General features: G+C 52.5%; 1 protein-coding gene across 5 annotated transcripts in view; it reads right to left on the bottom strand.

The window, feature by feature from the left end:
• PTPRS (protein tyrosine phosphatase receptor type S) overlaps positions 1-19088 on the bottom strand; it is a 158695-nt gene extending 139607 nt beyond the window's left edge. For 4 of the 5 annotated variants that reach the window (XM_030466542.1, XM_030466540.1, XM_030466541.1 and 1 more), the window contains exons 1-2: positions 19012-19085; positions 15498-15580 (exon numbers count right to left, since the gene is read on the bottom strand). The gene's annotated coding sequence lies outside the window, so the exon portion shown is untranslated. Of the gene's footprint in view, positions 1-15497; positions 15581-19011 lie in introns of all 5 variants that reach the window. The other variant, XM_030466538.1, reaches the window with a different exon arrangement.
• Between the last annotated feature and the right edge of the window lie 1733 nt (positions 19089-20821).

The raw sequence follows: 20821 nt of genomic DNA on the forward strand, positions 1-20821 counted from the left end.
GGAAACCACGTGGCCTCTGAAAATTATTTCCGAGGTTAATTCCAGGTGGGAAAGAGGGAGCACTCAGCGTGGACATGCAGGAATTTTTAAGCCTTTGGAAAAAACATTTGGCTGTTTATTTCAGCCTCTCCTGCTCTTATCCTTCCTCTTTAAATGCATTGATTGCACCTGCCCACTCCCCAGCAAGAAGCCCATTAAATCTAAAGTTAGCTCCAGAAAGGTTCATCAGATCCATTATCTCTGCATTCAGCTAAATTATGAAAATCATTAAGATAAGGAGGCATGGAGCCTATTAGCTTCCTGGAGAGGATGCTTTACAATTTTTTTCCTTCTGCTTCCACATTTAATTACCTTAAGTTTCACAGGACTTAATTCCATTTATTAAAGCTTTAATACATAAAAACAAAGCAATGACAACACAAGCACTGCTGCTCAACTTTAGGAAGGGTGCAGAGCCAGGGGTTGCCTCCCCATCCCTGTGCTGCTCGGGTCAGGGAGAGGCCCCCATCCTCTGTGAACCCTGGCAGCCTGAGAAGCCTGGGATGCCTTCATGTGGGATGCATCCACTGGGGAAAAACTGAAGGATGTGGCCTGATGTCCATGCAAAAGGAAAAGGAGCAGTGCCAGCCCAGGGTCCTGCTGTGGGCTGCCCCAAGGCACCCGCCAGGAACTTTGCTACAACACAAAGAGCAGCAGGATTGGGAGAACTAATTTTTGCTTGTTTTGTTTTGTTTTGTTTTTTTCCCTAAAAATCACAGGAACACAATTTCATCTGCAATGCCACCACACCAGGAAAGCCCCAGTGGGGACAGTAATCCCAGAGGTACACAGACAGGGATCCTTGCTCAGTTATCAGTGTTATTTTTTGGGCAGATGCTATTTTAGGAAATTGATAACAAGCCTTTGGAAAAAGCAACACACACCCTGCTTCAAGCAAGGTCAGTCTGAAGCATTAGTGTCTCTCTGGCTGCATTTTGCCTTCCCAGAGCAGCTATTTAGCAATCTTGGTTACTATTAGAGCAACATCTAAAACCCCCTCCACCTGGAAGGCTGCACAAGCTGTAACCCTCACACTGGGCTCTCTCTTTTTCCATCTAAACAGCACAGAGACCAAAGAATGAAAACAGACCCAGAAGCAGAGCTGGGAAGAGCTGGGCACAGGGGCACCCACCACGTGGAGAAGAAGACACCAAGCCCAGCTGGTCCCCAAACCCAGCTGACCCACAGCCTGGGAACTGCAGGTATCATGTCCCTCTGAGCACACATCCATATTTTCCCTCAGACAGGTATCTCCTTATAGGAGATACCAACATTTTAACAACTCATGGGCCACTACAACTTTTCTCAAGAAGCTGCAGACATTCCTGGAGCCCCTTAAGAGCCTTTCATGGACCCTTCTCTCCATAGTTTTGCAATGCCCATCTCATCACATGTCCCAGCAGGGCTCCACAGTTCCAAGCAGCACTTTCTTCCCACTGACATCTTTTACAGGCTTAAACCTCTAACTTGGCCTGTGTTTTACATTTGGTTTCTAAATCAGGAACCACTCTGGAAAAGTAGCACCAGGAAGAAAAAAACCAGCTTGCTAAAGTGTTCCCCAGCAGCGTATCCACGTACTTTAATACAAAAAAGCTGCTGCTAATTAAAAAAACAAATGTTTAAGCAATCAAGCATGTTTATTTAATTTGTCCTTTCTGTACCAGAGAAGGTCCAAGCCACCTGCAGTGGGTGCCACGGTGCAATTGAGTTTGCAGACCTGCTCACACTGAGGTGGGAGCAGGTTGGGTCATCTTTAAGGTCCCTTCCAACCCAAACCATTCTGTGATTCTCTGGAGCCCCAACACACCCACTCACCCTTTGGAGGGGAGATCAGCTCCTCCTGGTCCCCAAGAGAGGGTCCCTTGGGCTGCAGAGCCACCACCCTGAGAGGAGAATGGAGACACAACTGGCACCCCTTTCTATTTAAATTCTCTGAACTCAGATCTGCCCTTGGTTTAAATACTCCCTGGGGCCATCCAGTAATCAGGCTGGGAGTTTCATCCAGCACCAAGGAGCACATCTCCAGCTCAAGGACCACTCTGTACCACCTTTCAACCACATTCCCCAGTGAACACCAGAGCCTGCATCTCTTATAGCAACTCTAAACTCCAAAAGGGACTTTCCCCCCCCCTGTTTCCTGAAGCTTTGCCAGCAGAGAGCTAAATCCAGATCTGCTCTTCACACCCACCCACGAGCTGGGGCAACCAGCAAAAGTTCATTAGCAGGAGGAGCTGCACTCCTCTAGCTTTGAACATGAAAGCAGCCTGAAGGGAGGTATTTTGTGGGGGAGGAGAATACTCATCACAAAAAACCCCAAAATATGGAGTGGCAAACATTACCTCCAGCCTCCCTGCTGCCAAAAGGGCTCCTGTGGACAGAATAATGAAGCAAAAGTGCAATGAGCTGCACAAGGTCCCTGCTGCAAAGCTGCAGGAAGAGCATTTTGGATGCCACCAAACAAAGAGGCTGGGAAGGGGACAAAGAACAGAGGGTGCCCACAGGGGTTTGCTCTGCAGCAACAAGACCCAGAGGTGAGGATGCTCCTTCAGCCTTCCTACACTTTGCAATCAGGAGACGCTGGCTGCTCTGTTTTATTCTCAATATCAGAAGGCAAATGTGGTTTTGTTAACTTTTGTAAGGCAAACAGACAGCAGTCAATAGCCCTAAGGAGCCAAGGTGATGTTGGCAGCTTCTTTGAGCAAGTTAGCAGCAGCTCAAGGACAGCCTGGGCTTCTCAAGTTGATGGGTGACATGTGAAAAACTTATGGATTCATTCCTGGAGTCCTCTGGGCTCCTGAGGAAGGATGACCCTGCATGTGCCCACTTCACAGATGAGAAAACTCAGGAAGGAACTCGGAAAAAAGATGCTCCCTTGGTCTTTAGCAAAGCAGAGAATAAAGCCTGGTCCCAACCCTTCCAACAGCCACCACCACAAGCAGCAATTAGCACCACGCACACCCTGGACACAGTTTCTGCAAAGCTCTGAAAAGCCTCCAAAGGTCCAAACCCTCCAAGAACTGAGCAATAACCACAGGACAGCGACTCCATGGATAGCCCAGATTTTTTGAGGAACCCCCCCAAAAACACCTAAGAAGACCCAACTTTCAGAGCACAGGCAAGTCTGCAGAGGGGCTGAGGAGCTCCATGCCACTCTTCCCAACACTGGAAAAGCTCAGACCTGGATCAGCATCTCCTTTCTCACCATGTCAGGAACAGCAATGCCTTGGAGAGGGAGCAGGAGTGCAGAAGCATTCCCATCATGAGCAGGAACTCCATTTTGCCCATCATTATCATTGGCTTTAACAAATAGCTCCTGGGGATGGCATGTACTTTAGAATTTTTTTTTCCCCTGTGCAGCATGCAAGATGATTGGAAAAAATCACTGGCCTGATGATTTGTTTGCCTTCTCAGCCCAAAATAACTAGCTGTTTATTTTTAAACAGCAGGATGCATTAAATCCTTAAATTGAGGTGATGGAGCTGGGGGGATGTGCCACACGCATCCATGGCACCAGTGCCTGGGCAAGAAGTTCCAACCCCTTTCTCTCCATTAGGAAAAACACAGGTCTGTGTCTCCCATGCACACTTCAGACACAGGAAAACTGAATAAAAGGATTTTCCATCCCACCAGGTCTCTTCTGGCTGGTGGCCCCATTAGATTCATTTGCTCACCATGCCTGAGGTTTGGTCCACTTGAAGCCCAGGGATGGTTTTGAGCACCTCAGGCTCAAGGACAGCCTTGGACTTTGCCAGATGTCCCTGATGCTCAAGGTGATGAGGATCTTCTGGATGATGTTAGGACAGAAAAAACCTGCAAAGTGCACATCAGGAACCAAACAGTCTCAGAAGACATTTCTCTTTCTAACAGTTCTCTTGCAAAAACACAGCCAGGGGAGGTACCAGGCACAGGTTCATGGCACTCAAACACTTTGCTGAGTCCTTTAACACTTTTCCAAGACCTAAGAGCAGGATGTTTCCCATGTCCCCAAGCTCTCCTGAGCCCTCTGAAGTCAGCAGCAAGGCAGAGCCAGCTCTGGTGCTCATTTCCCTCTCCTGTCCCAGGGGCTGTGCTTGCTGATGCAGGATTCAGGATTCTCATTTTGCCCTCCTGTGGGACTCCTCCAGGAGCTCAGGAACCACCCAAAGCAGCAGCTGATGCACAAGGACTCAGGTGATGAAAAAACAGAGTTAATCAGCTCTCCTGAGGAAATGGCCCTGGGGCTGGCAGGGTGATCTCCTGGTGGAACTCTGGGGGTGGGAGGGAACATCCAGCACCATGGCATCCACAGGACAGGACATGTCCTGCACAGCTCTGCTTTGGAAAGACATCCTTGGGGTTCAGGGGAAGGAGGTTCTCAAGTCATACAACCCCAGCAGAAATCAAGCAAGGCAGCTTCAATATTCCCATCCTGTAGGCCCTGACAGATGACCTTTTCTTTTCTTTTTTTCTCTCCAGTTGTTTTTTTGCTGTTGTTGTTGGGTTTGTTTGTGTATTTTTTGAAGCACCATCTCCATTCTTTGTGGTTGCTGAGAATGTTTTCCATCTGAGCAGCACTGGAGAGTCTTCCAGAGCCTGCAGCCATCCCACTCTGGAACCTGCTGAGCAGCCAAGTCAGACCTGAAAAAAAACCCAACTGCAGGCTGCAAGCTGCCACCAGGAGCACATGGGCAGGAACAGATCCATCAAAGATTCAGGACAAAAACCACTGCTGGGGAAAGGCAAGGCTGAGCAAGACAGAGACGATGGAGGGGGCTGCAGCAGCATGGAGGGGACACAGGGCCAGAGAGCTGTCAGCATTGCCAGGTTGGTGCAGGGTCCCAGAGGCCCAGGGCAGTGGCAGCAGGGATCTGGCTCTCCCCACATGGCATTCACCACTTCCAAGCTTTTTTTGTCAATTTTCTTTTTTTTCTTAATTTGGAAATAGTAAAGGGGAGAGAAGCAACTTTGCAGCTCTCCAGGGACCAGGAACTCCTCATGCCCACCCTTAGAGCAGGGTTAAAGTGTATTAAATCTGAACAGAGCTCTCCAAGAGAGCCCAAAAAGCTTTTGCCTGCACTTGTGCCTCTTCCTTCTCCCCTAGGACAGCAGGAGGACATTGGGGGCTGCACTGATAGGTAAAGGGGTGATGGCAGAGGGGAGATTCAGAAGAAATTTTGTGTGAGGTTGCTGAGCCCCTGGTTACCCAAGGAAGCTGTGGCTGCCCCATCCCTGGCAGTGTTGAAGGTTGGATGGGGCTTGGAGCAACCTGGGCTGGTGGGAGGTGTCCCTGCCCATGGCAGGGGGTGAGACTGGATCAGCTTTAAGGTCCCTTCCATTCCAAACCAGTTGATGATTCTGTCATTTTCTACAGGACCATCCTTCCTCCAAACCAGAGGGATCCAAAAGCTGTGCCAGCACAGGTCACAGAGGCCACAGACAGACAGGGATGAGTTCCCCGTCAGGTCATGGCATGGGGCTGCAGGTCCTGGGCACCCCTCCAGCCAGGAGGGAACCTGAGACCTCCCCTCATGGTAAATTTACTGCTGGGAACATAGAGTTACAGAACAGGACACCCCACGGCACAAGGCCCAGCTATGCAAGTTATGAAAGCACCCAAAACCCAAAAGGCTTGGTGCTGGTCCATCTCCAGGGGCAGAAACACCAAGTCCACCACCAGCAGCTTTGCCCCAGACACTGCTCCAGTCCCAGCTCTAAGTGCAGGAGGCCAGGGAGCAGATGAGCTGCTCCAGGGTCCTGTGCATCAGCCTCAGCCTCATCTCAGGGCTGGAGCCTCTCAGTACATTGCAAGGCTGACAGTGGCCCAAGAGGCATCTTTGCCTCACCTGGGGGGTCACCAGCTGAGGGGTGCTGGAGCATCTCCCACCACCCTGTGCTCAGGATGTTCCTAGTGCTGCAGGACACGTCTTTGATCAACCTTGGCTCAGCAGCAGCCACCTGCCCTGTGCCTAGTGCTGCAGCACCCACTGGAGAGATGCTGCAAACATCTGTGGGTGCCTGGAGATGGAGCCCAGCCTCTCCCACAGCAGCAGGGAGCTCCCACTCCCACGGTTCAGGGTTCCCACCGAGCTTCAACACTTCCTCCTGGGAGGGGGTGGCTGCACATGGAGCCCCACAGGGATGAGCAGCACAGCTGGAGAGGGGGCAGTTGGCACCGGGGCTGCACCCCCAACACCACGGGATGTTCCCACACCTCCTCTGCTCCCAAACCTCACGGAATGCTCCCACACCTCCTCTACCCCCAAACCTCACGGGACTTCCCCACACCTGGTGTCCCTCCCACTGCCTCCATCCCAGGGACACCTCCTGTGTGCCCATCTGCTGCCGCCCGCTCCGTCCTCACTCAGCACTCCTGGCTCACTCCATTCCACCTTCCCCAGAGCTGTCCTGAGAGCCACCAAACCTTCCCTGGAGTGGTGCTGCTGGGCAGCCACGAGGGTTTTCTGGGCTCTCCCACAGCTGTGCCAAAGCAAACTTCGAGAGTCGATGGCAAACAATCGCACAGTCCCAGCATCAGTCACTGTAAGCACAAACACTGAAGGGTCCTGCTGGCCTCTGCTCTCCTGCTCCCATTATCTCCATCCAGCTCCAACAGGCACCAAGAGATGCATGGACAGACAGAAAAGGGACAGACAGACAGAAAAGGGACAGACAGACAGAAAAGGACAGACAGACAGAAAAGGGACAGACAGACAGGATTCCATTCGATGTCACCACTTCCAGTGTTGCCCTGACAGAGAGCACTGAGAATGTGGCACAGCCACTTCACAGCTTAAAAAAAGCCCAAGTCCAGCAATTATTTAAATAGGCAGGAGTTCAGGATATGTTGGGGTCTCCTACTCTCTCCCTGAAGACTTATCAGGGGGAAAAAAAAAAAAAAAAGGTTTTAAAATAAAGCAACTTCAACTAAAGTCAAAAGTCTTGCTTTAATTTTGTTCTAAGATTAAAGCACGCTTCAGAGCACTGTGGGGGCTCCATATGAGACTCAGAGTCCAGCATCACAAACTCCTTTGATACTTCCTAGAGTAACTGCAACTGAGTCACCTGCAAAGGCTGCTCAGGAGGTTTAGAGGACTCAGTGGAACACAGGGCTTCTCCAGGGCAAACACCGTGAGGAGATGCTGCCAGACAGCCCCTGCCTCAAGAGCACCCGTCCTGCAGGAGTCGGGCGGGAGGATGAAACACTGAGGTGGGGAGAAGGAATCCAACTCACTCAGAGACACTGGAAAAAGTCAAGGGTAAGCCAAGAACAAAGCATCAGGCTGGGAGATTCAGTTACAAGACAAGGCAGCCTCATTACTGCCAGGCTCTGGGTGGTTTTGCAAAGTGAAACCTAAGCCTCCGGACACCACAGGCTGAAGCAGCCAGGGCAGTGCTGGGGATGGTGGCTCCAGGGCACAGACCCCTTGGGATCAGCCCTCTGCCTCACTGCAAAGTGCTTTGCAGAAAGGCTCTGGGCTGAAAGGCTTCTCCCCCAGCTTCCCATCCCACCAGCACACACTCAGGTTACTGTGCCAGCCTGAAGTGCTCATGCACACAGCAAGTTCACCCGTTGGAGGAAGCACCCAAAACCAGCACAGATGTGACCTGCCTGCACCCCTGCCATCACCAGGTGTGTCCCCAGCTCTCCTAGACACACAGCAGAGCCCCAAACCATGTCACCCACCCTTGATAAGTGGGGACAGCCCAATAAGTATAGGACAGGATGAGGTAGGACATCAGGTCCAGGTGGGGCCTCACACACAGCTCTGGGTGCACACCTTGACCAGCAAACCCCTGCCAGCTGGATATGCACCCTGAGGCATGAAAACTGCACCTCCTCTCTTCATCCTCTTCTTACTACTCCTCATCCAGCACAAAATCCTTCTCCTTGCCAGGCCAGGTGTACACCACAAGTTCATGACACCCACCTGGCCACCCATCTGAGCCCCCACAACCCATGTGCCCGGCTCCCCGAGGCAGCCAGAATGAGAAGCCATAGCTGCAAGGGCCATTAATTATTTTATTTACCTTTTTTACTTCTTAGAAACACTTCAGTTCCTCACCACCTCCCTACTTTCCCTCATTCCAAAGCAATCTTACACCTTTTTCCAGGCCAGCACATCTTGGAGCCATCGGATGGGTGCTGTGCTCCGTGTCACCTCCTGGTACTGCTAGGGCAGCTGCTCAGCCTGGGAATTTCCAAGCTGTTTTGCAGCTGGATTAATGGATAAAGCATGGAAGCTGTGTCTTGCCTGTTTGAAACTCTGCTGAGAGGTCTGTGGTTGCTCTCAAAATCCAAACAGCCTCACTGAGACCCCCTTAAGGGGACCAGCAGAGAAGGCTGAAGTCCATGAGAATCCCTGGGGCCACCAGTGCTCCCAGCCAGGTCTGGGCAGGGCAGACTGCTAAAAATGAGGCAGTGAAAGATGAGAGGGGCTGCTGGAGCTTCCTCCTCATCCCTCCCCAAGGAAGCAGGACAACAAAACGCTGGAGGGACACACTTGTCCCCAGCCCTCACCACCTGCTCCTGCCCCACGCACAGCTCTACTGGGAGTACGACTGTGGGATCAGCCTCAGCCTCTGAGGGTGCCAAGTTGTGCTTTGGGCTCCTGGAAAAAAATCAATCATCTTATCAGCATGGTGCAACAAGTCCTTTCAGGGAGGAGTTAGCTGGAAACTTGCTCAGCTGCTCTCCTCAGGGCTCTCAAAGGGCTCACACGTGTGGAGCAGCAGTTATAGGGGGCAGTGTCCAGAATCTCCAGATTTGGGGGAACTTTCCTCCTTCTGATAGGTTTTGCAAGAGAAAGAGGCTGGGAGTCACAGAGCCTGGACACTGCAGAGTAACAGAGGTGACAGGAAATTCCAAACCAGAGGAAAATTCAGCTTGTTCTGTGTCAAATGTGGAAGAGGAAGTGGAGACACAAGTGGAGACATGGGGAGAGGAAAACCCTTTCCACAGGAGCAGCCTAGGAGGTCAGGTCTGTCCCAGGCTTCTGGGGACTCATCACACTTCAATTCTGATGCTGAAGGTCAAAACCCCAGAGAGGATCAGGAGATGGTTCCCCAGAACCTCTGGGGTCTTTCCCAAAAGGAACTCAGGATGATTAGCCAACAACTCTTCCTGCAGAAACAGGGCAGACCCAATGGCATATGGGATCAGCAGGTACCATCTCCCACAGCTGCAAAAACTCTCTCCTGGGCACGGCAGACATCACCTTTGCTTTGGAGAGAGTGGCCAAGGCTGGCAGCTGAGCCACTGGGATGTGGGTGCTGTGATGGATGCTCCCCAGCCACTGGCAGTGCAGGGATGCAGAAGCCCCCATGCCAGGCTATGCTGCGTGCCTTGAATCCCACAGCCCTTGCCAGCCTGCTGGTGGTTCAACTTCTCCCAGGACTTGTGCTGGGTCCTGCATGCTCCCAGGTTTGTTCTGGGATAAAACAGCTGTTCTGAACCAGACATGGTCTGTGCCTTCCTGCAGGCACACTGTCCCAGCACCCTGTGAGAGCCATCGTGCAGCTGCATCCCTTCCTGTCAAAATCCAGCTGGAGTAGCAGCAGGGATTTAGCCCTGGTGGGGGGGGAACAGAGGCAGCCCAGCAGGGTGGGGGTTCAGCTGCTTAGGGTGCTACAAAAAACAAACAAAACCAAACAACCCAACCCTGTACTTCCAGAGACACCAGGTTACATCTGAACTGCCACCATTTTAGAGCCCTGAAGAGAAAGAGCCACATACAAATGCCACCAATATACTGGGGGGAAAACTGATTTGCTCCCTTGCTTTATTTATCAGCCAGGCAAACAATTCTCTGCACACAGACAGGTGGGAGAGCAGGGACACATCCCTGAGACACCCTCTCCCAGCTCCAAAAATGTATTCATTATCCCCAGGCAGCTTCTGGCAGGGTGGAGAGATGGCTCTCCGATTAGAGATGTTATCAGTTAGCTATAATGAAGGTGGGACACTGACACTGTGATGAATATTATATTTCAGGGAAATTTAAATGAAATGATCCATCATGCCCAGTCAGGAAGATGAGCAACACCTTCTGCCAAGCACCCCCACCCAGCAGAGCAGCTCCTCGGTTGAGGCTTCACTTGGGAGACCTGCAGTCACCTTGGGTCACTGCTCCAGAGGAAAAACAGCAGCAAAAGAATTAAAAAAAAAAACCACAAAAAAACCCACTTTGTATTTCTAAGAGCACAGAGGGAAGCAGCAACACTAACTGGTGTGCCTGCAGAGTGATCCCCCTCATATGGGCTCTGCCAAGCATCAGGGCAGTGTTTTGTTCACCAAGTTCAGGTCCTGGTGTTCAGCACACCAGAAATAAAAGTGCCCTTGGAAACAGAACATCCATGGCACAGGATGTGGATGGGAAGGGTTACCAAGTGGCTTTTCCCTTAAGTGAAATATTGCAGCTGGCTGAATGGAAGCAGGAGGTTTATCTCTCCTGGGAGGAAGCTATCAGAAACCACTCTCCCTCCAAGCATGGCCAGCCCACGTTTCCCTACCTGTTGCACTCTGCAATCAGGCAAAACACTGGAAGAGCACACGAAGGCATTAAAAAAAGCAAGAGTGGGTGCAGCAGCACACAGAGCAGGGATGCCAGAAATCCTCCAAGCTGCTGCAATCCAGACACGAAGGCATTACACATTCATCTGAATTTTAAATACAGAGCATTATGACTGGCATCCTCACAACTGCCACGGCAGCCTCAGCACTACAGCTTTTATGGTAATTCACAGGGAGTTACCCACAAAGCACTGCAGAGATTTTCTTGGCAGTGATCCTAAACTAATTTTTATAGGTTAGTGTACAGTTGTACATAAATGTTTAAGAAAAATAAAATGGTGACTGGGAGGGAAGGAGACGACCAGGAGGTTTCTGCAGCCTCCACTCACAATGGATGATGGTCCAGTGTAAAACACCCCAGACTGAGGACTGTGCCACCACTGGTCACCCCATGGCAGGGGATCAGGGTACATTTGGTTTCATGAACTGGTTTGCACTAAGCAAACCCCATGTGCTCACCACAATGATGCTCAGCATCCTGCATCACTCCTGCCCAGGTGCTGCTTGGTTTCTGGAACATCCCCTGCTCTCCACAGGGTGTTCAGCTCAACCAGGTCACACCTGGAGATGGCCTGACCACCAGCCTGCCTGCTCCTGGGTGGCCATTGGTCACCTGCCTGTAGGTGTGGGTGCTGTGCTGCAGTGCTCAGCCTCATCTGTCCCTTCTGCCAGGAGGCCTGGGTACACTCACCAGCTGCCTGGAGGGAACAGCAGCCATCCTAAGGGACCACGATTTGTTGGTGGAAACCACAGCATCCTGAGAAGCATCAAATTGCTTTGACACCTCACTGTCCCTGCCACCCCTCCATGCTGGGCACATCCCCTCCCATAGGCAGGAAAGGACAGTTTGGTCCCCACCTGCCTGTTCCACCTCGGAGCTGTCAGCAGGACATGGCTCTGCCCATCACCTCTGCTATCCATGCATCCTGAGCCATGCTGGCCAGGGGTGACAAGGGAGCTTCCCTGGAAACTGCTGCTCAGCTTTTTGGGGGTGACACAGGAGATTCACCTGGAAACTGCAGCTCAGCTTTTTGGGGGTGACACAGGAGATTCACCTGGAAACTGCTGCTCAGCTTTCTGGGGGTGACACAGGAGCTTCACCTGGAAACTGCTGCTCAGCTTTCTGGGGGTGACACAGGAGCTTCACCTGGAAACTGCTGCTCAGCTTTCTGGGGGTGACACAGGAGATTCACCTGGAAACTGCTGCTCAGCTTTCTGGGGGTGACACAGGAGCTTCACCTGGAAACTGCTGCTCAGCTTTCTGGGGGTGACACAGGAGATTCACCTGGAAACTGCTGCTCAGCTTTCTGGGGTTGACACAGGAGATTCACTGGAAACTGGTGCTCAGCTTTCTGGGGGTGACACAGGAGATTCACCTGGAAACTGCAGCTCAGCTTTTTGGGGGTGACACAGGAGCTTCACCTGGAAACTGCTGCTCAGCTTTCTGGGGGTGACACAGGAGATTCACCTGGAAACTGCTGCTCAGCTTTCTGGGGGTGACACAGGAGATTCACCTGGAAACTGCTGCTCAGCTTTCTGGGGGTGACACAGGAGATTCACCTGGAAACTGCTGCTCAGCTTTCTGGGGGTGACACAGGAGCTTCACCTGGAAACTGCTGCTCAGCTTCCGCCTCCTCTTCACAGCCGATGGGGAAAAGCGTGGAAGCCGCTGGCAGGGAGCGACAGTGACACACAGTAAACAAAGGAAAGAAGCAGCAGGAGGGAAACCTTGATCGGTGTGAGCCAGAAGAGGCACCCATCTGTGTTTCATGGGTATCAGAGCTGAAGATGGGTTTGAAAAAATAAATCCCCGCTTCTTGCCGATTTCGCACGCGTCCGCACACAAAGTGCGCGATGCAGCGTGGCAAGGAGGTCCCCTGCCCATCTCTGCTGTCTTCACAAAAGCAAAATGGAGGGAAGCACCATGAAGACTTTTAAGAAAGGAGCCTTTTAGGTTTAAATAATCTCCGGAATTATTAGCAGCACTGATTGAGATATAGGACACCATGAAGAAAACAATTCACTGACAGCTCGGAGGGAGGGACTGGTGACTCAAGCCCCACAGAGAGACAACATGCTTAATTTCATTCAGGCTGTTCTTTTCCTGAGGTGGGATTATTGCATTTTGAGAAGCCACACTGATACCAGCACACCATGCCCTTCCCTCTCCTTCCCACCAGCTGCAACCCCAGCTCAGTGGTTACAAGCAGGAGGACTCGGGAGCAATTTGCCTCCAGCCTCGTGCCTTCTGGTCCTGGAGCACATGGCCACCCTGTGTAACTCCACATTGCATCATGTGCTTGCTACCCACAAACAGAAGGGGAAGTGGGGCAAACAAACCCTGAAAGCAGCATTATGTAAAGCTGGAGCCTTTCTGAAGTTAGGATCTGGTGTTTCTCAACTCATCCCTCTCTTTGGCACACACATCCACCACATCCCAGGAACACAGCAGCGAGCGCAGAAGAGAGTGAACCTGGCTGAGCAGCCCAGCTTACCTGTTGTGCTCTTCAACTGGCTAACTGGGGGAGACCCAACGCTCAAAAGTGGGATACCAGCTGCATTCCCACCCCCAAGTTCCCCTGTGGCCACATCCAAGATGCCCCAGGACCGAAGCAGCAGGAGAGGCAGAACCCCCAGGAGTTGTGTTCCCCACGTATGGACTCACACACAAATGCTTCACTACTCAAACCCCAGTGGACTTAAAAATCCCCCGAGAGACAGACCCTCCTTGCAAACCACCCACAGACCCATCACACATTGCAAATCACGGCTGCAGCCAAACCAGCCATGATCCAAACCTCCACCAAGCAGCCATCCACCCTCCCACCTCCCGAATCACATCATTAGAAGCCACTTGACCATCAGGTTTCCTCCTCTATTAGGACATCCCCATCAAGCTGGGGGCAGCCCAGTTGCTTGCAACATCACAACCAAACTGCAGCCCTCTGGTCTGACGTAAGTCAGCACCATATAGAGCAACCAGCTACCAAACTAGGCTGTAAACAAGTGATTCAGCTGCTGCTTTGCAAAACCAGCCCCAAGACCACGGCAGGAACAGGGACCTCCAGGAGCTGGGCAGAAACAACCACAGGTTTCCATCTAAACCATCCCACAGCCCCAATTTAATCTGATTTATGCAAATGTTAAACCAATTTAGGTGTGCACATTACACAAGTTGCCTGGCCCAGTTTAATTTGATAGGTTTTTAAACCTGTTTAGACAAACTAAGATCTGCTTTCTAATCTAGAGCAGCTCTTAATTGTGCAAATGATGCCAGGGAAATAGAGCATGGACATTACTGCAAATCCTCACAAGCTGCACTGGCCTGAGCTATGCTAATGTATGGATGAGAACAATGCTGAAAAGAAAATCTCCAGAGCTTTCCAAACCCACGGTGTACAGGCCCAGGGGAGTTCCAAGCAGCCCAGGGTGCAGCAGGATGGTTGGATCAAGATATGGTGAAGTCTCGGTTCCTGGAGCCGGGGACAGAAGTCCCTGACGGAGCCAGCAAGCCCCAGGGTTGGGGAGAAACCCCAGCATTGGGTCCTGCTGTGTCCTCCAGCCCCACGAGCTGGACTGTTGTCACCTTTGTCACCAACCTTTTGTCTGCAGACACTTAGCAGAGCATCCCTAAGAACCTCTGAGGATCTGCATCTCCTGTCACATCCTCAGCTCTGGGTGCAGCCCACTCCACTCTCCTTGCACCCATGTGTGGTCCCTCCTCCTGCCCCGGTATCCCTATGGGACACCAGGACCCATCCCCTTCTTCTACCTCCTCCATGGGTGTGCAGCTCTGTGTGGGAACAGGGAGCAGGGCAGGGTGGGAGCCATGAGGCTTCACGGATAAAAAAAAGTAAATAAAGTCTAAAGAAACCCAGCTTCCAATCAGCTCTGTAACAAGTGACATCAAGAGGGCAACATGGGTTGAAAAATTACTTTTTTTCAGATGATGTTGGGGTTGCAGTAGGCCATGGCCAAAGGGCTCTGTGTGCTGGGGACAAAGCTCTTGTAAGGGCTTTCTCAGAGGAGCAGCAAATAATCTGACAGTGCAGGGTAATGTAACAGGAACACCAGGCTCAATAAATTTCTGAACCAAGACAATGATGCCCAAGCTAGTGAGAAAAATAAAAAAAAAAAGAGAAAAGTCCAAGAAAATTGTGTTGGATCAGATCCAGATATCTAGAGGGTTTACAGGTTGAAGGCTGGGAGAGAAAAAAAGAAGGGAAAAAAAAACATTCCAGTTTGCTAGGTTGGTGTCAAAGAAAAAAAATAAAATCAGTCAAGTTATAAAGCAGACAATCAGAAAGAGAGGGCAAGAGAAAAAAAAAAAAAAAAGTCTAACAAGCCCTTGGATTGTTGCAGCTTATTGTGTAATAAACTCTGCAGAAAGGAAACTGGCCTGAGCTTTACCACTCTGGGGCTCAGGAGTTTAAAATGGACAACAAGTTTTAAAAAATAATACTGCTCCAGCCAGAAGCTGTGCAGCCTGCCCAGCCTGGCTGTGTTTTTTTAATATACAGATATTTGCAAAATGAAGGAAGTTATGAGGATCATTCCTGGAGTCGCCAGCCTGGAGCAAAGCCCAGGACTCCCAATTCCACTGCCCCCTGCACTAGCAGCTGGAAGCAGAGCTTCATGGATGGAGGAAGCTGAGCCAAGGGAGATTATTTAAAGCAGAAAGTTAGGTGCATTTTTCAAGCTGTTGAAGCAATGATATTTAACTGAAATAATTTGCAGATTTTCCTTTTTTTTTTTTCTTTTTTTTTCTCTTGAGGAGAGGCTTACGAATAAGACACATAAGTGAGTTATCAACTCACATAAGAAGAATTTAAAGCTCAAAGTTCAGCAACAGTGGATTAAACTACTTAGCAGCACCTTCTTAATGCAAGGGAAACACCTCTCTCCTTACCATCCGCTCACACTGCCCACACTGACTCAGGTTAGGTCTGCTTGGCGTTAGCTGGGAATCCTACACTGGGGATTTTGTTATCTCTGCAATGCAAAAAAAAAAAAAAAAAAAAGAAAAAAAAAGAAAAAAATAAAAGAGTTTTAGTTGGGAACAGAGTGTAATTCAAATTTACACACGGTGCCAGGCTACCAGCAACACCTTGCACCCATCACGGTGACCCAGCACCCACACAACCTCACACACCGTGGGGATAAATGGTTCAACCTGTGTCTGCTCCTCGAGTTGTTCTGCACTGAGGTGCTGGATGGGACCTTCACCCCATGGGTTCTGCTGGATGGGACCTTCACCCCCTCTGTGCTGGGCTCAAGGCCAGTGAACCACAAGGAGCATCCATCTCAACTCACCTCCTGCCCAGCCAACCCAGTGTCTGGCTGTATTTAGGGACCTCAAAGCAGGTGGGAGAGCCTCAAAAAAAGCTCTGACACCTCAGAATGTGGCCCAGGCCCTTCAGGGAAGCATGCAAGGTTGTTCCTGTGCTATGATAAATAACTCCTCAGACATACACACCTCCTCCAGCCTCAGTTTCCCCAGTGTGAGGCCACATCATCTTCTTGGACACCCAACCTGGCTGGACCTCAGGGGTCCCTTCACCCTCATTCCCACCTCTCTCCTCAAAGCAGCAGCAGAATTAAGGACCTAACAAGAACCCACCCTCCTGGAGAAGATCAAGGGCACATTTTCCCTCTTAGGCAACACATCACACCAGTTACTCCTCAGAACCTAAGGCAGAGCAAACCCACTCCCTTTGGGGTGAGACAGGGGACACAAAGGGGACACCCCAGGATGATGCTGCCTTTATCAACCTCACGTTCACAAAACCCAGGGACCAGAGGGACAGAGACCCAGGGGACACAAAGAACCTGACCCTATCCTGATGCCAGAGGACTGGAGGACCTCCTGTCCCCCATCACCTCCATCTCCCAAGGGTACAAGTGGCTCTGCTGAGGGACACCCCTGTCCCCCTGCAGTGGCACAGCTTCAGCTGGAAGCTCCTCTCACATTACTCAAAGTATTTATGACTTTTTTTTTTTTTCCCCATTTAAAATATGAGCACTCACCACGCACAGGAAGGAGGAGGAGAGTGCCAGCAAACTCGTTAATTTAGAAGTCAATCTGGCAGGGAATAATTAACAGCTTTCCCACCATCAGCTTGGCAGGAGGAGGGACACTGGCCTCCCAAGGAAGGACAGGAGGGTCCTCACATCAGCGTGTGCCCTGCTGAACCCAACCACCTTCATGTTCAGCTCCCAGATGTGAGGGGTTTTTTTCCACCCTCTCCACCACAAGGAGATGGGGACAAGCAGCCTCATCCCCTGCAGCAGGTCCCCCTTCAGGTCACACCACTGGCTCCCCTAGCCCAGTTACAGCCACACAATCTCCAAAACATGATGGGGGGGGGCAAAAAATTATAAATCCATAATAATTTGGTCCTCAGAACATGGGTCCTTGCCTGAGTAGAGCTGCAAGGCAGCGCTGACAGCCCGGGAGCTGCGGGTGTCCCTGGGGAACAAATTAGAAGGGGGTTGCCTGGGGAGGGGACACTTCAGGAGCATCTCCCGGGGGTCTCCCAGCTGGGAGGAAGGGCTGGAAACCCCCCAACCCAATCCACTTTTTCCTCCCAGCCCCAGCAAGATCTTTTGAAAAGGTGAAGCCTCCTAGAACCTGGAGAGGGTGAACGCCCCAAGACTGGAGCTGTTCCCCACCCTGGGTGGTGCAGCACCCACTGGGGGGGGTGCACCCTTGTCCCCACAGAGCCCAGAACCCCTCCCACGGGTGTCACCTCTTCACCAGCATTTTTTATTCCCCCTCTTATCCCATCTACACCGTTTGCGCCCCTGAAAGACACTAGAGTGGGATCCTCCCAGTGAAACACAAACACCATTAATCTTCCGAATATTTTTTTAGGGGTTGGGAGGGTTTCCACCTTCCATGTGACACCTTTCAGCCCAGAGAACACCAGAGGAGGATGTCACCTGCCGTGGGATAGCCCTCAGGGCTCAGGATTTCACCCCAAAACCCCAGGGACAGATGGAAAACATCCACTACCAATCCCAGGGGTGTCCCTCGGTCACCAGAGCAGCTCACCCCAGCGCAGAGGTGGGGACACCCCCCCTTCCAACACGGGGCTTGGGTAGTTTTGGGGTGACCTAGGTCCCTTCCTTGCTGCTGTCACTGTCACCGGGCCACCGCGGAGCCGGGAGAAATGGAGAGAAACCCATTTCAGGATGAGCTCCGGAGCTGGTGGGGAGGACAAGGGACCCGTGGGGCCACCAGTGTCTGGAGTGGGGTGAGGGCAGGTCCCGGGGGGACACAGCAGTGTCCCCAAGCTGCAGCATCGCCCCAGGGAACGCTCCCACATCTCCTCTGATCCTCACATCCCCGCGATGCTGCTCCGGGACCAACAGCGGCTTTGCCACCGGAGCATCCTCAGCACACGCCGGGAGGTCGGGAAGCCACCAAGAGGGGACAGCGGCCACCCCCAGCACGGGGGAAGGAGGGGATTCTTACAGTGCTGCTCCGGGGAGCAGGAGGATGATGTCAGCCTCCCCAAAAATCCTCTCCCGTGGGTCAGCCCTCAGCTCCGAGCATCCATCGCCCGGGAAGAGGTGGCCGGGGAGGGCGACGGACACGGGGGGACACGGGGACAGGGCGAGCGGCACAGGAGGAGCAGGGGGGACCGGGAGCGAGGAAGGAACCCAGAGCATGGCCCGGGCACGGAGGTGGCACCGAGCAAGGGTTTCCCCGGACGGTACCGCGGCGTGGGACTGGAAACCTTCCACACCCCGGGGCTCCAGAATCTCCCGGTGTCCCCCCGGTCCCGCAGCCCTCTCCCGGGGCTCCTCGCATCCCCGCTGCAGGTACCTGTGGTCCAGCGCGCCCTCTCCCTGCACCCCCCCGCTATAGCGCGGCCCCTTCCCCCCCCCATAACACGCCCCTGGCTCTCCGGTGCCACCCACCTGCACACATCCCCCCCCCACACACTCCTCGTTACAACGCGACCCCGCTCAGCACCATCCGGCCGCACCCCCCGCACCGAGACCTCTGCCCACGCCCCTCCCAAACCACGTCCCCCCCCCCCCTTCTCCAGACCCCTCTATAACACACCCTCGACGTCAGCCCCCCCCCGCACACTCCCTCCCGCCCGGAACCGCTACACCGCGCACCTCGCTATAACGCGAGCCCTCCCCAGCACAGACCCCTGCCCCATCCTCACCCCCAATAAACCCCCCCCCCCCCCCCCTTTTTTACACCGCGGCCCCACAACGAAACCCACCCCCGTCCCCTCCCTACACCGCTTATCTCGGGCGGCCACCGGCGCCCTCCCCCCCCCCCCCGCTACAACGCGAGCTCAGCGCTCCCCCACCTCTCCTCCGCGAATGACAAAGCCTCCGCGCTCCGCTGCTCCCCTCACACCCCCCACCCGCGGCCTCCACACAGCGCGCTCCCGCCCTACCTGGCAGCGCGGCCGCCCGCTCCCATGCTGGCCGGCGGAGGGGCGCGGAAAGGCCGCGGCCGCACTCCTCCTCCTCCTCCTCCTCCTCCTCGCCGCCCTCCCTCTCCCCCTCCCTTCCTCCTCCTCCTCCTCCTTCTTCCTCTCCTCCCCCTCCGCCCGACGGCTGCGCTGGGGCCGCGGCGCGGGGACACTGCGCGCGAGCTCCCGCCCGCGCCGGCCACTCGCACAGGTGATGTCATTCCCCGAGCCGCCGCCGCCTGACGTCACCGCGGGGCGGGACCCCCTCCCATCCCTTCCCTCCCTCCCTTCCCCTCCCCTCAGGGGGGGTCTGTGACGTCACCGCAGGGCGGGACCCCCCCTCCCATCCCCTTCCCTCCTCTCCCCTCAGGGGGGGTCTGTGACGTCACCGCGGGGCGGGACCCCCCCTCCCATCCCTTCCTCTCCTCTCCCCTCAGGGGGGGTCTGTGACGTCACCGCGGGGCGGGACCCCCTTCCCATCCCCTTCCCTCCCCTCAGGGGGATCTGTGACGTCACCGCCCCCCCCTCCCATCCCCTCCTCGCTCTCCCCTCTCCTGAGGGGCGACTGTGACGTCACCGCGGGGGCGTGGCCGCCCCTTAAAGGCGCGGAGCGCACGTGGCCGCGGAGGCGCGATGCGTGGCCGCGGTGTCGCTTCCCAATCCCCCCCCTCACGCCAAGGAATTCCCCCCCTTTTTTTGGGGCCGTTTCCCCGTTTTTTATAGGGGGGATCTGCACCCCTAAGGTGCGCTGGAGGTCCTGAGGCCTCAGCCCTGGAGGGGGTCAGGGTGAGGTTTGAGGGAGCTCTTTGAGGGGGTCCAGGTGAGGGTGTCCCTGCTCATATAGATGATAATATTTAATATATTCCCCGTATTTATTATATTTCCTGTATCTAATACATTCACCGTACTTAATAAATTCTTCTGGTTCAAAATATTCCCTATATCCAATAAATTCCCCCTATTTATTCTACTCTCCATATTTAGTTTATCCCTCATATTTCATTTATTCCCTGTATTTCATTTATTCCCTGTATTTTATATATTTCCCCCTTTTAAACACTTTCCTTCCATTGAATATAATCCCTATATCATTAGATTGCTCACATTTCCATTCCCCATACCTAATATTTCCTATTCCAAACCTTCCCTATATTGAATATATTTCCCATATTTATATACATTTCCTACATTTAAGACATTCTTCTTATCAAAATCCTCCCCATATTTAATATATTTCCCATATTTAATTCATTGCCTGTATTTAACACATTTCCTAGAGTCAAGATACTCTTCTTATTCAAAATACTCCCTATATTTAATATATTTCCCAGATTTAATATATCCCCCTTCCTAACACATCCTTCCTACTCCAAATATCCCCTATATTTAATTTATTTCCCAAATTCCCTTTATTCCCCACAGTTAATCTCTCTCCCATACCTCCCCCTCACCGTTTCCCACCCACCCCAACCCCACCACTGGGGCTCTTTCCATTTCTAACCCCTCCTCAGGTGCTTTTTTTTCTTTTTTTTTTTTGGATCATTTTCCTTACTTTTCATCTTTTTTAATCATTTCCTCCCCAGCCTGCTGAGGGCAAACCCCCACTTCCCACCTGGTGTTCTCCTGATCCTCACCAAACGTTGAGTTTTAACCATTCAGGGGGAAAAAAACGACAGAAAAAAATTATTATTATTGTCTTTTTTTATTATTATTATTTTTATTTAATTCCTCTTTTTATTTCTTTAACCCCACCAGCTCCCAGGACAGAGCTGTGTTCCCTGGGCTGTAGGAA

The sequence above is a fragment of the Calypte anna genome, chromosome 28 (genome assembly GCF_003957555.1).
Source record: "Calypte anna isolate BGI_N300 chromosome 28, bCalAnn1_v1.p, whole genome shotgun sequence".
In the NCBI taxonomy this organism is placed as follows: domain Eukaryota; kingdom Metazoa; phylum Chordata; class Aves; order Apodiformes; family Trochilidae; genus Calypte; species Calypte anna.